Source organism: Cavia porcellus, unplaced genomic scaffold (genome assembly GCF_034190915.1).
Source record: "Cavia porcellus strain 051 isolate PalLab524CR breed Dunkin Hartley unplaced genomic scaffold, mCavPor4.1 scaffold_25, whole genome shotgun sequence".
Lineage (NCBI taxonomy): Eukaryota > Metazoa > Chordata > Mammalia > Rodentia > Caviidae > Cavia > Cavia porcellus.
This window is the reverse complement of record NW_026947508.1, coordinates 26,413,665-26,430,724: the sequence shown is the minus strand read 5'-3', so window position 1 is coordinate 26,430,724 and position 17,060 is coordinate 26,413,665. Positions and strand designations below refer to the sequence as shown.

Genomic DNA, 17,060 nt, shown 5'->3' with positions numbered 1-17,060 from the left:
GGGGGCCAGGCTTCCAGAGCCTCCCCCACACCAGCCTATGTATGATACAGGGCCTGGTCTTGTTCTTCCTTCTCACTTTCCTTCCTCTCCGCCCCAGCCCCTCCTTTTACCTTCTTTGGTTGTCAGATTTAGGGCTATAAACAGCCTCCCCCCACCCCCACTGCTGCACAGTGGGAACAAACAGGACAAAGAAGTTGACAACCCATTGCCCCAAGTTTCAGATCGCTTTCTTCCCTTCCCTTCCTCATCCTCAAAGGGAACAGGTGAGTCTCAGTCCCAGGAAACTAATTTCTGCTTTCCCTCTCACCCCCAAGACCTTGCAAAGCAAGCTAGGTGCCAATTAAGTTTCTGAATTAGAAAGACTCACTACAATTATGTTAATTTTTAAAACCTGTAATAATAATACTATGGTTATTTTCCAACAACAGCTAAAGGGAGTCCTTATCTTTCAGAGACACACACCAAAGTATTTACAGATAAAATTATGTCTGGAGTTTCCTTTAGAATTAATTCAGCAACAGGAGAAAAGGGAAGGGCATCTGACAGCTGAACTAAGATTCTTTGTATGTTGCATATGAAGATCATAGTAAAGACTGGAGATAGACATACGTGATCATTGTACACTATTCACCTTGCTTTTGTCTACATTTGGTTTCTGTTTGGTTGGTTGATTGGATTTTGTTGTTACTGTTTTGTTTTGTTTAGAGTACTGGGAATTGGACTCATGACCTAAAACATGTTAGGCAAGTATTCTACTACTGTGTAAGATTCTTACCTTTGTTTTGTTGTTGTTGTTGTTGTTTTTTGTTTTTTGTTTTTTTTTTTTGAGACAGTTTCTTGTTAAACTATACATGCTGGCCTTGAATTTGTGATCCTCCTGCCTCAGCCTCTGAAGCAGCTTGCATTACAGGCCTATGCCATTATGCCTGGCTCTTTTATTTATTTATTTTTTTTTGATAAAAATGTTGCACACACACAAGCATGCATGCACGCACACACACACACACACACACACACACACACACACACACACACAGTGTTCACAGCTAAATCTTTTAAAGTACCAGCTCCAAAGAGTAGAAAAGCAGCTTCTAAAATATTCATCGGACCTTGTGTTCCCTCTACTAGAGACACCCCAGGCATGTCTCTTCTCAGCCTCTACCACTTTGAATCCAGGAACCAGGCAGAAAATCCAGTGGGTGCTGAGTTTCAATACAGTTGCTGCCCCCAATAGCTGCCATCTAGGCTTTGTATTTCTCACATGTCAAGTGGTAATAATAGCTACCTCTCAAGGTGAGACTATGAGGTTGCCCTGAGATAAATTATGCAAAATACTTAGCACAAGCCTGGCTCATAGTAAACTCTTGAGAAGCATTCACGGCATAATTACTATAATGTTATTATCGGTGCTTAGATCTCAGCTATGACATGCTGTATCACCTCTGCACATCCCCCCTCACAGCACCACTGCTGGCATCTTGAGCAGTGAAGGCATCTCCTCTGCTCCCACCCTCAGCCCCTACAGCATCCCAGAAAGCACTCTTGTCCTCCCAGCTGCAATCACCTCCTTCTCTCTATTCTGACTGCACAGTGACTCACAGAAGCCATGCTTCCAACCATCTTGGTCACCCTTCTCTGAACACGTCACAGGCCCTCTTAGAAAGCTAGTTTTTTCTAGAAGCAGTGCCCTGGCTGTGAGTCCTCCATGTGCCCCTAGAAACCCAGCTCAGGACACCCTTTGTTGTGAATCCCCCGTGGACTGAACAGAAGCCAGGCACCCACATCCACACTCACATTCAATCCTCTCCACACCCCTGGGCAGCAGGCAGTATCATCTCCATTTTACAGAGAGGAAGAGTGATCCGGAAAGGCCAAAGGCCTTGTCACCATGCTAGAGAGGAGGCTGGTGTCAGGGCTGGTCCAGATCTTCTCCTTCACTCCTCTGGCCCCACCCCAGGTCCCCTTTTCTGGAAAGTGTACCCTAGGAAGTTCTCCTGCACTCTGAAGGGGCTTTGTTCCCCATCTCAATGCAATCAGGGATACTGCTGCTCTCTAGCCAGTGGAGGATCATCGCAGAGAATCCTGAGCCTGTCACCCAAGGTGTTAGCTGTCCTCTGACAGCTCCGTGTCAGCTGCATGTCTGATGAGCATGACTTCTGAAGAGGAGAGAGTCTGGGGCAGTGCCATGAGGACAGTGCTGGAGACCCTCCTCCCAGCCTGACGGTAATCCTGGGTCAATGCTTTGGAGACATAAGTCCATCTAAGTCCAGCTTTTTCCTTTGAGTTGGTAAAAATCCCTTCTCCATTCTTCCATGACAGCCTTTATCAAACACCCAACCAAGATTCACCATGTAGTTAGAAATTCCTGATCCACTGCTTTGTCCCCTCCATCCCCAAAGAAATAAATACTGCTTGTTCTTATTTGTTTCAGAAAACTACATGCTCACAGAGCTAAGACACTGTCAGAACTCAGATCAAACCATTCCCCTATTTAAAATCTTTTTGTGGGTTCTCATTATGCACAGAATAAAACCCTACTCCTTTATGATCCCTGGACACTACACAATCTGGGCCCACTTCCCTCTTCTAGTCACACAGTTTTCAACTACTCCTTGAAATGCCAAGATTATCCCAGCCCCAGGACCTTTGTACTTTCTATGAAATCCTTCTCAGCTCCTCCCTCATATTGTCCCATGATGGGCTGGCTTATCATTTAGGCCTTGGGTCAAATGTCATATTCTCAAAGAGTTCTTTCTCACCCATTTAAAAAAAAATGTCCCTCTCCTACTTACCAAGTTCTGTCAGTATGTTTATTTTCTTCATAGTATTCATTATCATAGAGTAATGTATCTTTTTTGTGTCTTTGTTCCCAACAACAACATACAGACCGGCAAGGTAGGGATTTTACCTTGTTCACCAGAGGCCTCTCAGCCTGCAACAGATCTTGGCACCTAACTCCAGCTCAACAGTGTTTGCTGAATCAACAAATGAATGACCTCACTTGCCTCTACCTTTGTCCATCACCCTGATGAATATTCCTGTTCCCCTCCCAGGCCAAAGACTTCTCCAATTCCTCCCGCTGGCTGCAACCTATCTGGCCTTGGTTCCATTTACTGACTTTCCACCTCCTGTCCCACCTCTGGCCTGGCATCCCTGGGGGTTGATCAGATGACCCTAGCCATCCTACTTGGCCTGGTCCTCAGAACTCTCAGTCTTTGCAAGGCAGTCCTATGGCAGACTCCACTTAAAACTCACATTGACTCTGAGCAGTCACTTTGGGGCTCACAGCAAGATTCCCATGCAACCCCACAGCTTTGATGAGTTCAATATGAAGCCTGCATCTCCTGGGATTTCTCTTTAACAGTTTTTTTTTTTTTTTTCTGAGACATTTTCCTGGTCCTGGCACCTTTCCTGTGCTGTTTGCTTTTTCCTTTGAGTTGGTAAAAACCATAAAATCCATCCAGTGCTATCCAATGAGGGTACAATCCAGCTCCTGAGCTCCTGACAAAGGAAGCAAGTCAGAATCACTGGCTCCATTTCCACGCTGCCACCTCTGCTTCACCCACCTCCAGAAATGATAGGTGTCTGACAGTGGTTTTGTACTCAAATGCTGTGCATTATTTCTTCATTTGCAGTATACAGTGTTATGTAAAAAAAGAAAAATGAAGGCCATTGACTGGCTGGCACCCCTTCCCAGAATAAAGCCGAAGTAAGCATGCTGTTAGCTCCTCAGCAACAGTTCTGTGTACATGATAACACAGAGCAAAGATGAAAACTGCTCTTCATTTGAGCCAAACAACAGAAAAAATGCAAACAGAATATTGTGAGTGGTGGAGGAGGATACCAAAACAAGTATTTTCTTCCAGCTAGGTTATTTCAGACTAGTTACAAACACAGTACAAGGCTGAGTTTTCTGGCCACGTGGTTGAAGCAAGGTGAAAGCCTCAGAGTCACACAGACCCTGGCTTGAAATGTGATCCATCTGCAGACTGATCTTAGGACTTTGGGTTAGAGCCTGACTTTTCCATGTGTCTGTAGGGTTGGGACAACATAGTATAGTCAAGAGGTCAGTTTCTAGAAAGAAGCAGGAAATAGATTGAAAGCCCCACCATGTAATGAAGGCCAGACCTTTAGCAAGCAGCTAAAACCCACTCTAAAACTTGGGCTCTATTCTGCAAAATAGTAGTAATAAGAGCATTTACTGAATGCATGTTAACAAGCCCTTTACATGCAAAACTCTCATCTGAATCACATCTTCCTGTCTGCTTACCCTTGGGTAGTTACCTCTCTTCTTGATTCAGTTAAGAGCAGAGACTTGAAATGTGCTGAGGAGCTGGCACTTAACCTTTTATCTCTTTTGGGACCAGGAGTCTCCACGTGAGCCAGCCCAACCTAGCCTGTTGGAGGATGACACACTGATGAAGAAAAGCTCCAAGGTGACTGCCAATAGTTGATTGCAGATGTGCAAGTGAGCATGAGCCACATTTAACAAAACCCAGTCCACACCAGAACCACCCAGCTGAACCCAACTCAAATCACCTTGTTAACAATATGAGGGCCAAGTACAGAGTTTACTTTTGAGCCAATAAAGCATCAGAGTGATGTGTTATATATCAAATGCTAACATATGTAGAAGTAATCATTCCAAGTTTCAAAAGGGAAGCATCAAAGGACAGAGAAGTTATGTAATTTCCCTAAGGTTAAAAGGTGACAAAGGGACAAAGCAGGTAAACTGAGACAATCTAGCTCAGATGTCACTCTCTTAACCACTGAAATATTCTGCTCACAAAATAAGGATGAAATGCTAAAGGATCATAAGCATTTAGCTAGGTCAAGGATGTGAGGAGGAGGTTTCCAAACATGAGGACTGCATATACAAAGACCTTGAGATGGGAAAGAGCTCAGAGCATTGATGGTAACTATGTTTTGATGGGTAGAGTCTGCAATAAATCATAAAAGACAGGAGAATCTTCCAGACTTTGAAGGTTATGCCAAGGAATTTTATTGTAAAGGGGCTAAGGATATAGCCCAATGGTCCAGCACCTATCTGGCAAGCACAAGGCCCTTGTTTTGATTCCTGGTACCAAAAAAACAAACAAACAAACAAAAAATAAAATAAAATAAAAATAATCAAGTACCAGTGTAGGGCTATATCTTCCCTGAATCACCTTGGTATCCAGCTACCAGGTTTGTGTTCTGACTCTGGTAAAAACAGCACAAGGCAAAGCTCAGAGGACAAGCAGGTGTCCAGTGCAGAAAGCAGGGTCATAACAGTGACTGAGGAAAAGGACATCAAAGGCCCAGAGCCAAAGAGGTTCTTTTTATGGTCCTTCTCATGGAGGCAAAGAGAGAGGCTCTCCCAGTGGAGGCAGAGGCTCTGGTTTACAGCCTGCATCTTCCCCAAGGACCCTCTCACCCTGACTTAGGCTCAGTGTAGTGGAAATTTCTAGGTCTTTTTGCCTACACAAGAATCAGGAGCCTACTTGCTATTCCCCTGGTGCATATGTCACAACCCCCAGGGTGACCAGTACCACTGTGGAAGGGAAGAGGGCAACCAGCTCTGTCGAAGCTGCCTCATGTTTTCTTCTGCCTTCCCTCAGACCCGGGTCTAGCACACATTGAACTGCTAGAGTTTCTTCTTCTCATGTACACTGCAGCCATGCACACGAATCCCATGGCTATGCAACCATGGATAACACAATAATCACACACACACACACACATACACACACACACACACACACACACACACACACTTCAATCATCCACACATACTCATGAAAACATGCACACACCCAGCAGTGCACACACATGAACACACACAGCCTTGGATACAGACATTCATATCCACAAACCCCACAATTGCCAAGCATGGTGGTGGCACACAGTTGGAACCCTAGCACGCAGGAGACCAGAGAGGATCGCCATGCATTTGAGACCGGCCTGAGCTTTACAGTGAGTTTAAGGCCAGTATAGAATACATGAGACCTTGTAAACAAAAGCCCACATTCATAAAAACACCCAGCCCTGCATACATACACACATGCCTATGTGCACACCTATGCACACACACTCACCACCATAGCCTTCTTGCTTGGAAAACCAGCAGAAGAGAAAAACGACAGGAGATGGAGATGGCCTCCATCCATCACCACCTGAGGGGCCTGGACCATTTCTCTCAGTCTGGAGACTGAGGGAGCTATTGAGAAAAGCTGCAGATTCTGCAGCCATCATGGAAGCTGCATCCCAAAGGTACCTGGAAATAGCCTGAGCTCTGTTGGCTGGGAGTTCTCTGATGAGGAGCACAGGGCTCTCTTAGAAGAGCCTTGGGAAAGCTTCCGCCTCCCCGCCCCCTGCCCTCCTGCCCTCTCCAGGCCTCTGTGAGGATTAAGTGAGAAGATGAATGTGAAAGCGTTTGGTAAATTGTAAGGAGCGCTATGCAAATGTTAGCATCCTGCAGGAGAGCCAGCCTGGCTGTAGGTTTTGCAGTCCTGCTGGCCGGTGCAGTTCAGAGCTCAGAGTCCTGCTTTCTAAAGGTGTGAAGTTGGGCAAGTCGCTGTGACCTGGGTCTTTTCATCTGCTAAACTGGCATAAGCTGGTGATACTCATCCCAGGTTAAAGGAAGCAACCCTGTGAGATGGCTCAGTTCCCACAATGCCAAGCTGGACTTTGTGTTCATCTAATATCTTAGCAAAGCTCTTCACACATAACAGATTCCATTTTAAAATATTCCAGACATACACTTAGAACTCATTAAAGGTCCATCTCCTTCCTTCCTTTTTTCTTTCCTTGTTTTTCTTTGAAACACACCCCTCTCAAAGATGTGCCCCACATTTGCCTTTCAGGTTCTAGATTTCTCACATCTTTGACCTGTAAATCAGGGGAAGCGTCCACACAGATGGGTAAGAGTGGTCTATGTGCTTGTTTCAAATGCAGATTCCTGAACATCCACGGAAAAAGATGGGGCCCACTTTGGCCAGTTTCTCCCTGCTTGCCCCTCCTCCTGCCTCCCAGTACCTGTCCAAGTTCTTGCCATTGCCCTGTTGGACTTGGAGGCTCCCCAGTAGGAGAACAGTTCTCTGTCTGCTGGCCCAGGCAGCAATTCTCTGCCTGGAATGGTGGGACAGCCTTAGAAGGCACATTGGCATTTGTGAGATGCCCCCTCCTAAGCCTTCCTCCACCTGATTGATTCCCCCAGGGGAGCAAATCCTGAGCGGAGCCAAGACTGAGAGGGTTGGATATGGGGAAAGAGGGGGTTGAGGGATTCAGTGAGCTGGGGAATGAGACAGGAAATACTGGGGAATAAACAGCAATAAAGGAGCTTCGGCTGGGAGCTGCAGAGTGATTCTTATTGTTCAAATTATCTTTAAAACTTTTCATTTGAATCTGTTTAATAAGGGAAGGCTTACCCCAAGGAAGAGGTATTTTTTTAATGTGACTTGGGAGCTGAATTGGAAACAACGTTGCAACAAAGATATTAAAAAGGGGATTAATCCAAACCACTGGTGGCCCATCCCTGTAGGTTCCTACAACCTGCGACACAGCTCCCAAAATCATAAAATTAAATTACAAAGGGGAACATGGGAAGTAGGATGTTAATCATGATTCATGTTCACCACTCACGGCACCTAGTGTTAAGTAGACATAGAGGCTATTCTAAAGGGCTCCTGGTGTCCTGCAGTGCTGAGGCCTTGGAGCCCTGTGGGACTCTCCTCCTAGCTCTGTCTCTCACTGAGTGGCACTGATCAAGTTGTCTCCCTTCACTAAGCCTCCCCTTCCTCATGTATAAAATAGTAACAATATTGACCATCTTCTGGGTAGGGTTGCTAAGACAATAAGACAGAAAAATTAAAATATAGAGCCTGGCACATACAAGCTGTTCAAGAAAATGTTAGCTACCTTCTCTACAGCTTAAGAAGGAAAAAGCCCTGCCATGTCTTGGCTTATTGATATTCTGCCCCTATGTCCTTCGGTGCTTTCTCTGATGGCTGTGACCCTTTGCTTGGATCCTGGCCACCTCTGGGCCTCAGCCTCCTCGCGGTGGCATTTTAATGGCTCATCCATCATTCACTTCCTCGTTCATTCATACACACTGCAGAGTCACCAAGTGCCAGGAACTCAGCCAGACACTGGGGAGACAATGATGAGTAAGACACAGTCCTTGCCCTTAAGGAGGTGCAGTTCTGGCAGGAGAGGCAAAATGTTGTCACATGGCAATGGCCACTGTGTGCCAGACGACCACCACCTCTGCAGCATTCCCAGACCCACAGGATTTGGCAGGTGTTCTGGGCTGTTGTAGCTTCCCCACTGCCCAATGGCAATTAAATGTTCATTTCAATCCAACTGTCACTGTCATGTAAAGACCCATGATGGGTGGTCCTCAGAGCCAGGAAAGCATTTGCCTGCCATGACACTGTGTTCTCCTTTCTCTGCTTATTATATGAGTTATGGAAAACAACTGTTATATTTTCTCTTTTCCCTGGATGCCAAGGATCTCAAAGCAAAAGGCTGTCCTTAATGTAATATTCCTACTGTTTTCCATAACCTATGATTTCTGATATATAAAGTCTTCTCTCCCCATATCATTCCTGTTCTGTTGTTGTTCCCTTGGTAATAACAATTATTATACTGATGATAAGATAGTGATGATGATGGTGGTAGTGGTTATGATGACGATGATGGTAATGATGGTGATGGTGGTGAATTTGGTGATGATATTGTTCACTGATGATAGTGGAGGTGGTGATTGTAGTGATGATGATGGTGGTGGTGGTAACTATGGTGATGTTGATGGTAACAGTGGTGACAGTGGTGATGATGCTGGTGATGGTGTTGGTGGCAATGGTGATCATGGTTATGATGATGGTGGCGGCAGTGATGGTGATGATGATAGCAATGATGGTGATGATGGTGACAGTGGTAATCATGATGATGGTGATGGTGATAATGATGATCGTACATATGGGTTGATCTTATCCTAAGTGCTGTGTGGGCTTGCTGTGCATTATCTCAGTAAAGGGCTACTGTGTCACTCTGACTTTTTCTACTTTTTGGATGAGGGAAATTGTATGTAGACAATTGAGAAACTTGGTTACAGCTAGGCAATGTGCCAAAATTAGAATTTACCTGTTTCCTTATTTTTTGTTATCTGAATTGATGTTAAAAGAGGTGGAACATCATTGCTTATTTAAATTTAAAAAGAAGATGGAGAGAGCAGTGAAACATTCAGAAAGCATCACACTAAATCAGAATAGCTAGGAATTCAATAAAGTTAAAGAGAAAGTAGTCCACTAACCTGAGAAAAAGCAGGACTGTGTGTGTGGGGGGGGGGTAGCTCATTTTGGTTCACAGAATCATCCCAGTTAGTTGAGCATTTAAAGAGATATGCAGGGCCAGTCCAGAGACTCTTGAAGATCAGACCAAGGTGTCAGAGGATGATGGAGAGCCAGGGAAGATGTCTGAGTACTATTGATATGCTTCAGGAAGATGAAACTGACTCATAAGGTCATAAAGTGGAGAACATCATGGAGAGAAAGGGACCAAATGTTTCAGGATGAGACAATGTCAGAAAAGGAACAGGCAAATGCCAAGGAGTCAAAAGCTTTGATAATAGGAGACTGACAGGATGTGCAAGGGAGATACAGGAGGGCAGGGCCAGAGATCTGAGTCTCTGTCTGCCAGCAGTATGCTACCACACTGGTCACAAGCAAGGATAAAGTGCCCCGATGCTACTATTATGGGGTGCTGAGGCCCTACCAGCAGGCTCAAGGGAGGAGACACTTGCTTTGGTATTCGATCTCAGGGCAAAGGATTCAAACCTGTGGGCCAAGGGACTCTGTAATCATTTTCAAAATACTGAGAGTTGAGGGGATGCATTTAAGACAAAAAGGAGCCCACTAGCCTTCCTCAGACTTGCAGAGGTGTTTCATTCCTAGACTGGGAGCAAGCACTAGCCTAGACCTTGAGATTCCAAAGATCTTCAGTGGAGGCTCCTGCTGTGGGTCCTCAGACTGAGTTTCTATGTGTAAGTCTTCTTTCACTCCAATCACCAGGTTTCAAGCTTTTAAAATCACCATCATCCCCAGCATGAGATAAGATACATACTCCAAGAAAACATTCTAGGTTAGTCAAGTTCATTTACTTGTATAAAAAACACTAACACAAGGACAGCGATTCAAATAAGACTGTGCCTTGGGTTCCCAGGTCTCGCTGGCTCCACCCACGGGGAAGATTGGCTGCAGAGAACTGGAAGCCAGGATTACTCAGGTCACTGCAAAACAGGCCTCCTCCATCTCCTGACTTTCCCCAAAGCTGTCAGGAAATCACTTCCGGTTTTTTGTTTTCAATGTCTCAAGACAGTACTTTTCTTTCTATGGATTTACCTTTCTACCTTTCTACTAGGAGCTGTCTGGGAATGATGCTCACCAGAGCCTTTTGTATCTGCAAACAAAGTTCTGTCTGACTTGGGTTGATGGGAAGGTCCCAGGCACTCAACAAGGGCTCTGGAAGCAACCAGGGGGTCTAACCTCACCTAGCCAGCTCCTGGCCACTTCCTACCATTTTCCCTCATAGGTGCTGCACTTTAGGGAATTTCTCTTTCCTCCACCTGCTGGATTCTTGCCAGTTTCTTCTTTTTTCTCCAGATCCAGCTCATGTAAAACCTTCAACTAGGAAATCTTCATGATCATCACTGTATTTTTTTTTTCAGAAATTATCTGGCAAGTGATATGTGTACAATAAATGTTTGCTAGCTCTTGCGGTTGCCAGATGAGTATGTGTCCATTCCATCCACTAAACAGGGATTCTTTCTTTCTTTCTTTTTTTTTCTTTTTCTTTTTTTTTTTTTTTTTTTGTCTTTTTGAGACAGGGTCTCTCTCTAGGGTTCAGGTTGGCCTTGAGCTCACTTTGTAGCCCACACTGTTCTCAAACTTGTGACGATCTTCCTGCCTCAGCCTCCCTAGTGCTGGGATAACAGAAGTGTGCCACCATGCCCAGCTGAACAGGGATTCTTTGAGGGAAGAGTTTCTGTCCCTGCATCCCCAAGACCCAACACAAGGCCTGGTGCCCAGAAGACACTGGCAAGTGTTTGTTGAAGAAATCCAAAAATGAAGAAATTAACAAGTGTTCTTCCATTATCAGGGCAATGGAGTCAATAGAAAAGTCATGGCCTCTCTGAGGCTGTAAAATATTTGAATAAGTGAAATAAATGAATAAGTAATCCTTGAAGATGAGTCAGTAAGCAGCTTGCCACAGTTCTCTAAGCTCAAATTTAAGGTGAATTAAAGATGACTGAACAAGATTCTGGAGTTTAGTTGATACTAGAAAACCTATTGATTTCACACCCAAATCCATTTCTCTCCATTTCTTTCCCACCTTTACAAATGGCAGCATTGTCCAAGCAGGGACTCCAGCCAAAACCTAGGTTTAGCACTGATGTCCCTTTTCATGCCCCCCAAGCCTTCGGCAGGTCTGAAGGCTCTTCGTAAATGATACACTGACTCTCCCACTTCTTCCATCTGTGGGGCACTCCCTCTCAGCCCCCCGCCCCATACTACTGCAGTGTCTTTCCAGAGGTCTCTTGACTTCTCCCACATACCCATCTCTGCACAGAAGCTGGACACTTCTTAGTAAAAGCATAACAGTTATCTCACTGTGTTGTGCTGCCTTCTTGAAAACCTCTACAGGTATCCTACAGCATGCAGAATGAAACCAAGCCCCCTTCAGTGATATGCCAAGCCTCTAAGTCCTTGCCATAGGGCTCGCTCCATGTATCCACCCCTCACTGTATTCCTGCTGTGCTGCCCTTCTCAAAATTCACACAGATCTCAGGGGTCTGTGCCTGGCTTTCCCTTCTGCCTGGACACATGTTAGAAGGACATTTCATCATAGGCTTGCACTTGGCATCCACGACTCAACTCAAGCGACCTGACACTACGTCTAAGGAGCTCTGCTGCTACTTTACTCTTTTATTTCCATCACTGTACTCACACGATCTAAAACTATCTTATTTATTTTTATGTGCATATCTTATCAGTCTTTCCCAAGGAAAATATCAATTCTTTTCATACTCTGAAGTCATTGTGGTTTTATTACCATTATTGTCATTATTATTACTATTAACTTGTTTTATGATGCCTTATCTTATTCACAGGTCTGTCTTTCTATCTCTTAGCACAGTGCCAGGCAGGCAGTAGATGCTTAAGAAGTATTTGTTGAACTGAACTAAAAATGAATGAATGTGGCTTCACACTGTCTTGATATGTTTGATGCTATAGTATATGAAGTTATACTCAAATAATTCAAGGAAGGAGGCCCTATGGTGACTACTATTATGTCAGGTTATCTTGTGGTAAAACACAATGATGTTTAAATTGTTCGTTTCTGACCTGTGTTGATCTGTTACTATGTCCTCTTTTATCTCAATCTCCCCCTTTTTAAAAAAAATTAATTTCTTTTTTCTTTTTTTTTTAATTAAAGGAAAACTAAATTTAAAAATAGTGGGATAGGGGCTGGGGATTTAGCTCAGCGGCATAAGCACCTGCCTTGCAAAGAGGCAGTCGTGAGTTCGATCCCTGGTACTGATAAAAACAAAAAAGACAAAAAAAAAAAAAAATAGTGGGATATATTATAGTAACTTTTTGTTTTCCTATTATCCTGATTTGAACCCCAGTATTGCTCTCCCCATCTTGTTCTGACTGATTTTACTATATTCCGTTTTGTTTGATAGTATCAAGTTTGAGGGTATAGGCAACCACTTTGAAGGCAGTAAGATTTACTATGATGCCCATTATGGTTTGACTATTATCTTTTTTTGAAGTTCTGTAAGGTCTCCAATGTAGGTTTTATTGGTTTTGTTCGGCACTGTTTTGTTCAATTCTATTATACCTGATGATATAGGCAACTCTTTTTAAGATAGCAAGAGGCATAGTGGTAACCATTTTTGATCACTGGTATTCTTTTTTTTGCATCATGTACTATGCCCATCCTTCTGTTCTAACTGACTCTTTGCTTTATCACATTTATTTTTTTTTTTGTTCTTCTTTTTTTTCTTCAGAAAAAAAGTAATAAGAACTGTGGGAGTAATAAAACCCAAAAAGTGTAATTGTTATTGTGAAAAAGTGAGGAAAAGAAAGTGGTCTAAAGGATATAACTGCATGTATGTTTAAGTGTGTAAGATAGATAACCATATTGCCGAGTTTTTGTTGGATCACTGAACAGAACTGTCTGCATTCTCACTGTATGAATGTCCACTTTGTATGCTTTAATTTTGTAATTTGGACAACTGTTTCTAAGATGACAATATGTAATCTATTAACTAATGATTTCTTATTGTATATTTTTTTCTTGAAATTCTGTATTACTTGTACCCTTTTACTGCTTTGGTTTTTTTTCTCTTTAAATAAAAAATAAATAAATAAAAATGAATGAATGAACTAAACATGTGTTCATAGAGCAAAATGTTTGTGGAGAGAAAATGAATGTGGTACTAATAGATTGGATCATATCTGCATTATTGTACTTGGTTCTAGAAACTACATTGCCACAAGGACCAGCAGTGTAGACCGGAAATTGAAGAAGTAGGCATGGTTAAGGAAACTTAAGATGCAGAGGCTTTTAGTTTGTAGAGACAAGAATTCCTGGCCAGGGATTTGGTTCAGTGGCATAAGCTCCTGCCTGGCAAGTGCAAGGTTATCAGTTCAATCTCTGGTACCACAAAAAAAAAAAAAAAAAGAATTCTTGGAATATTTTACTATCTTAAGTGATATTGAGAGGAGAGAGGACAGATTAGCTCTGGAACCCAGATTCACAGGTATTAGTTTGATAAACACAGATTTCTATTGCAGAAAAAAAAAAAAGGCCTTTTGAGAAAGTTCATAGCACAAGAAGGAGCCGTGTTAGAAGTGGAAGAAAAGATATGGTGGATAGCCACTTGTCAAGAGCATTGAGGAAGCTGGGCACGGTGGCGCACACCTGTAATCCTAGCACTAGGGAGGCTGAGGCAGGAGAATTGTAGCAAGTTTGAGACCAGGCTGGGCTATAAAGTGAGCTCAAGGCCAGCCTGAACTGCATAGAGAGACCCTGTCTCAAAAAAAGCACAGCAATGAAGGAGGGATCCTGGAAACAGGCTGGATGGATCCTAAGTGGATTTTGGGCTGCAGTTTGGGCACTTAGTCTCTAAAAGATTCACCATCACTGATATATAGGGACAAGACTGAAGCAATTTTCAGCCAATAATTCCAGAACTTAGTTACCTTGCTACCCCAACAGAAGAAGAGAACATTCCCAAAATGAAGCCTACAAATTAAGTGGTGGAAAGACTAGCTGGGTCTTTTAGGTCTGAAAGTGTCCCAGGCATAATTACCACTAGGTCCCTGGATCTGGAATCTACATGGCATTCAAAACATGGACTCTCAAACACCTTAACTATGGAAAATGATTTATACTCCAGGGGAAGACAGCCAGCATTAACATACCATAATCTAAGATGGCCCTAGATTTCATTTCTGAAACTCTACCACTTCCTTTAAACCTCAGGTGCCTCATTTCTAACAAATACCCCCCTTTCTCTCCCCCTTCCACTCCTTCTTTCCTCCTCCCTCTCCCTCTCTCTTTCTCCCTCTTTCTCTCTGTCTCTGTCTCTGTTTCTTTCTTTCTCTTTTATGCAGTACTGAAGATTAAACCGAGGGCTTCTGTAATGAGCAATATTGTTAATTATTTTATTACTATTTTTGTTTTAGTGAAACAAGGTCTTGCTAAGTTATGCGGGCTGGGATCCTCCTGCTTAAGTCTTCCAGAATGCTAGAAATATCGGTGTGTGCTGCTGTGCCCAGTTAAGAGTTTCATTTTTAAAATGGGGAAGGGTACATTTGAAACCTAAATGACACAATCTAATAATTACTAAAACTCAGCATTAAACACATGGTCATTGACTATACTATCCTGTTTTATGTTTGAAAAATCTACATAGTAAAAACTAGGGGGAAAAAAAGATGGGGAGTTTAAATACTGCCTACCTCATGTAATAATTGCAGGGCTTAAGGAAATGATTACCATCATCATTATAAGGAATTTTCATGAATCCCAATTATGATCAGAACTGTTTCTCTGTCTTATTTAGTCACCCAGCAGCCCTACAAAATGTACAGTAATCATCTCCATTTGGCAGATGAGGAGACCAAACAAAGCCCAGTTAATTTAGCTGGCACATGGCTGAAATGTGATCTGAAACCAGAGTCACTTAACTCCACCAGCATAGCTGCCTTTTATTGCAAGAGCTCATTGTGGCCTGCTTGGTTTATATCTACACGATTATGATATCATTTACTCATCGAAGTCAGTGGTTCTCCAGATCTTTTACTCAACAGCAGAACTCTTTTGAATGCAACCTGACTCAGAACTCCAGTAAGTCAAACTGGCAAAAACTGAACAGCTCTGGCTGAAGTGGGGACTGGAACCCAGCAACCAGCCCTCTTGATTCCAGCGTGGTTGCTGAAGTGCCCTGGGGTCTATGGGGCAGGGTGGGAGGAGTCCAGATCAAAGCCGACAATAGCAACCCCCACCTCTACCCCAAATTCCATGAATCACATATTAAGCAGCCTCGTTTGTATAATGCATCTTTCATTTTCTTGTCTTCCCTCACACTTGATCCTCATTATCAACTCAGGTGGACAAGGCAGGGCACATCATCTTCAATTTGCAGATGAAGAAATCAAGGCCAAATGGAGCTAAACAACTGGCCGAAGTTATGCCAGTTCAATTTTCAGCCAAGTACAGACTGGAAGTAGAGTCTGTCTCTATTAATTCAGTGTGACCTGGCAGAGAGGGTGCCATCTACTGGAAATTGCTACTGACCCTTGGTCCAAAAAGTGGACAATCAGCTCTCTGGCTGTGGAGAACTGAGCAATGAGCCGATCCCCACCCCCTTCCCAAGGCCCTGTCCCAGATCAAATGGCAATGGGAGGAGGAGAAGAGCTTAGTGCCTCCAAAAGGCCTTACAGTAGGAGTTTGGCTGTAGTCAAACTATTCCCATTTGAGCCATGTCATGCTGAGCACAGGGCAGGGCAGGCAAGAACAGCCAAAGTGCCTTCCATCTTCAACAGCAGCAAGCAAAGAAACTCACATAAGGATAGCAATAGTACAGACCTGGGTATCAGCTACCCTTTGCTTTTCCTCTGAACTCTTGCTAATCCTAAAACTAGAAGCAGCTGATAAATGCCTAGATGGTTTCCCCACTCCTGGAGCAGCTCTGAACTGAGCTGGAGCATGTGTTGGCACAAACACTTAATTATCACTTAGTCTTTAATTAGCACTTAATTATTAACACTTAATACATCTGTAAAATGGGGACACTAATACCTGCTTCACAGAGACTCTAGGAGGATTAATTAATGTTTGTAGCCCACTTTGAAGATAGGAAGCGTTGAAGAAGTGCTTGACAGTGGCATTAATAACGGCTGCTGATTTATTTTCTTTTCCTAATGAGGTCCCTTTTCCCCCTCTCTTGATTCCTTGAAAATATCTATCCCCAAAATTATCTGCTCAACTTTGCCCTGGTGGAAAAACACTTAGCTCTGTGTTTCCCAGATACAGGATTTCCCAACCAGGGAACAGGCTATTTACAGCCATCTTCCTGCACTTTAATTTTCTATTATGTCCTCTGAATATGTCAATGCCTTCTCAGTAAATATTTTGATGTGCGCTCTTGCAGTAGCTTCTGTGGAGGCTGAATGGGACAGCTGCTCCCTGTATTAGGGAATTCCAGATGTGGCTTAAAACTGCCAGACTAGTAGTCTGTGTGAATGCCTAGCCTTCACGTGGGAGAGAGGCAGGAGCTCCCAGTTGCCTCTGGGAACAGTCATGAGCTATTTAACCTCCAGCCTGGGCTAGGGTGCTTTCCTAAGACCCTTACCCAAATCTGAGTTGCCTGTGTCTTTACAATGAGCAATGTCACCTTAGTACTGGTGAAGAGGCAGCCTAGAATACAATCTTGGTCGGTCCCTTACCCCTGGAAACTTCAGAACCTTGACCTTGTGTAAAGACTGGATTTGGGTTTATGGGAG

General features: G+C 43.5%; 1 protein-coding gene across 1 annotated transcript in view; it reads right to left on the bottom strand.

Annotated features, from left to right (window-relative positions):
• CUNH1orf94 (chromosome unknown C1orf94 homolog) overlaps window positions 1–17,060 on the bottom strand; it is a 38,765-nt gene that overhangs the window by 20,453 nt on the left and 1,252 nt on the right. The window lies entirely within an intron of this gene.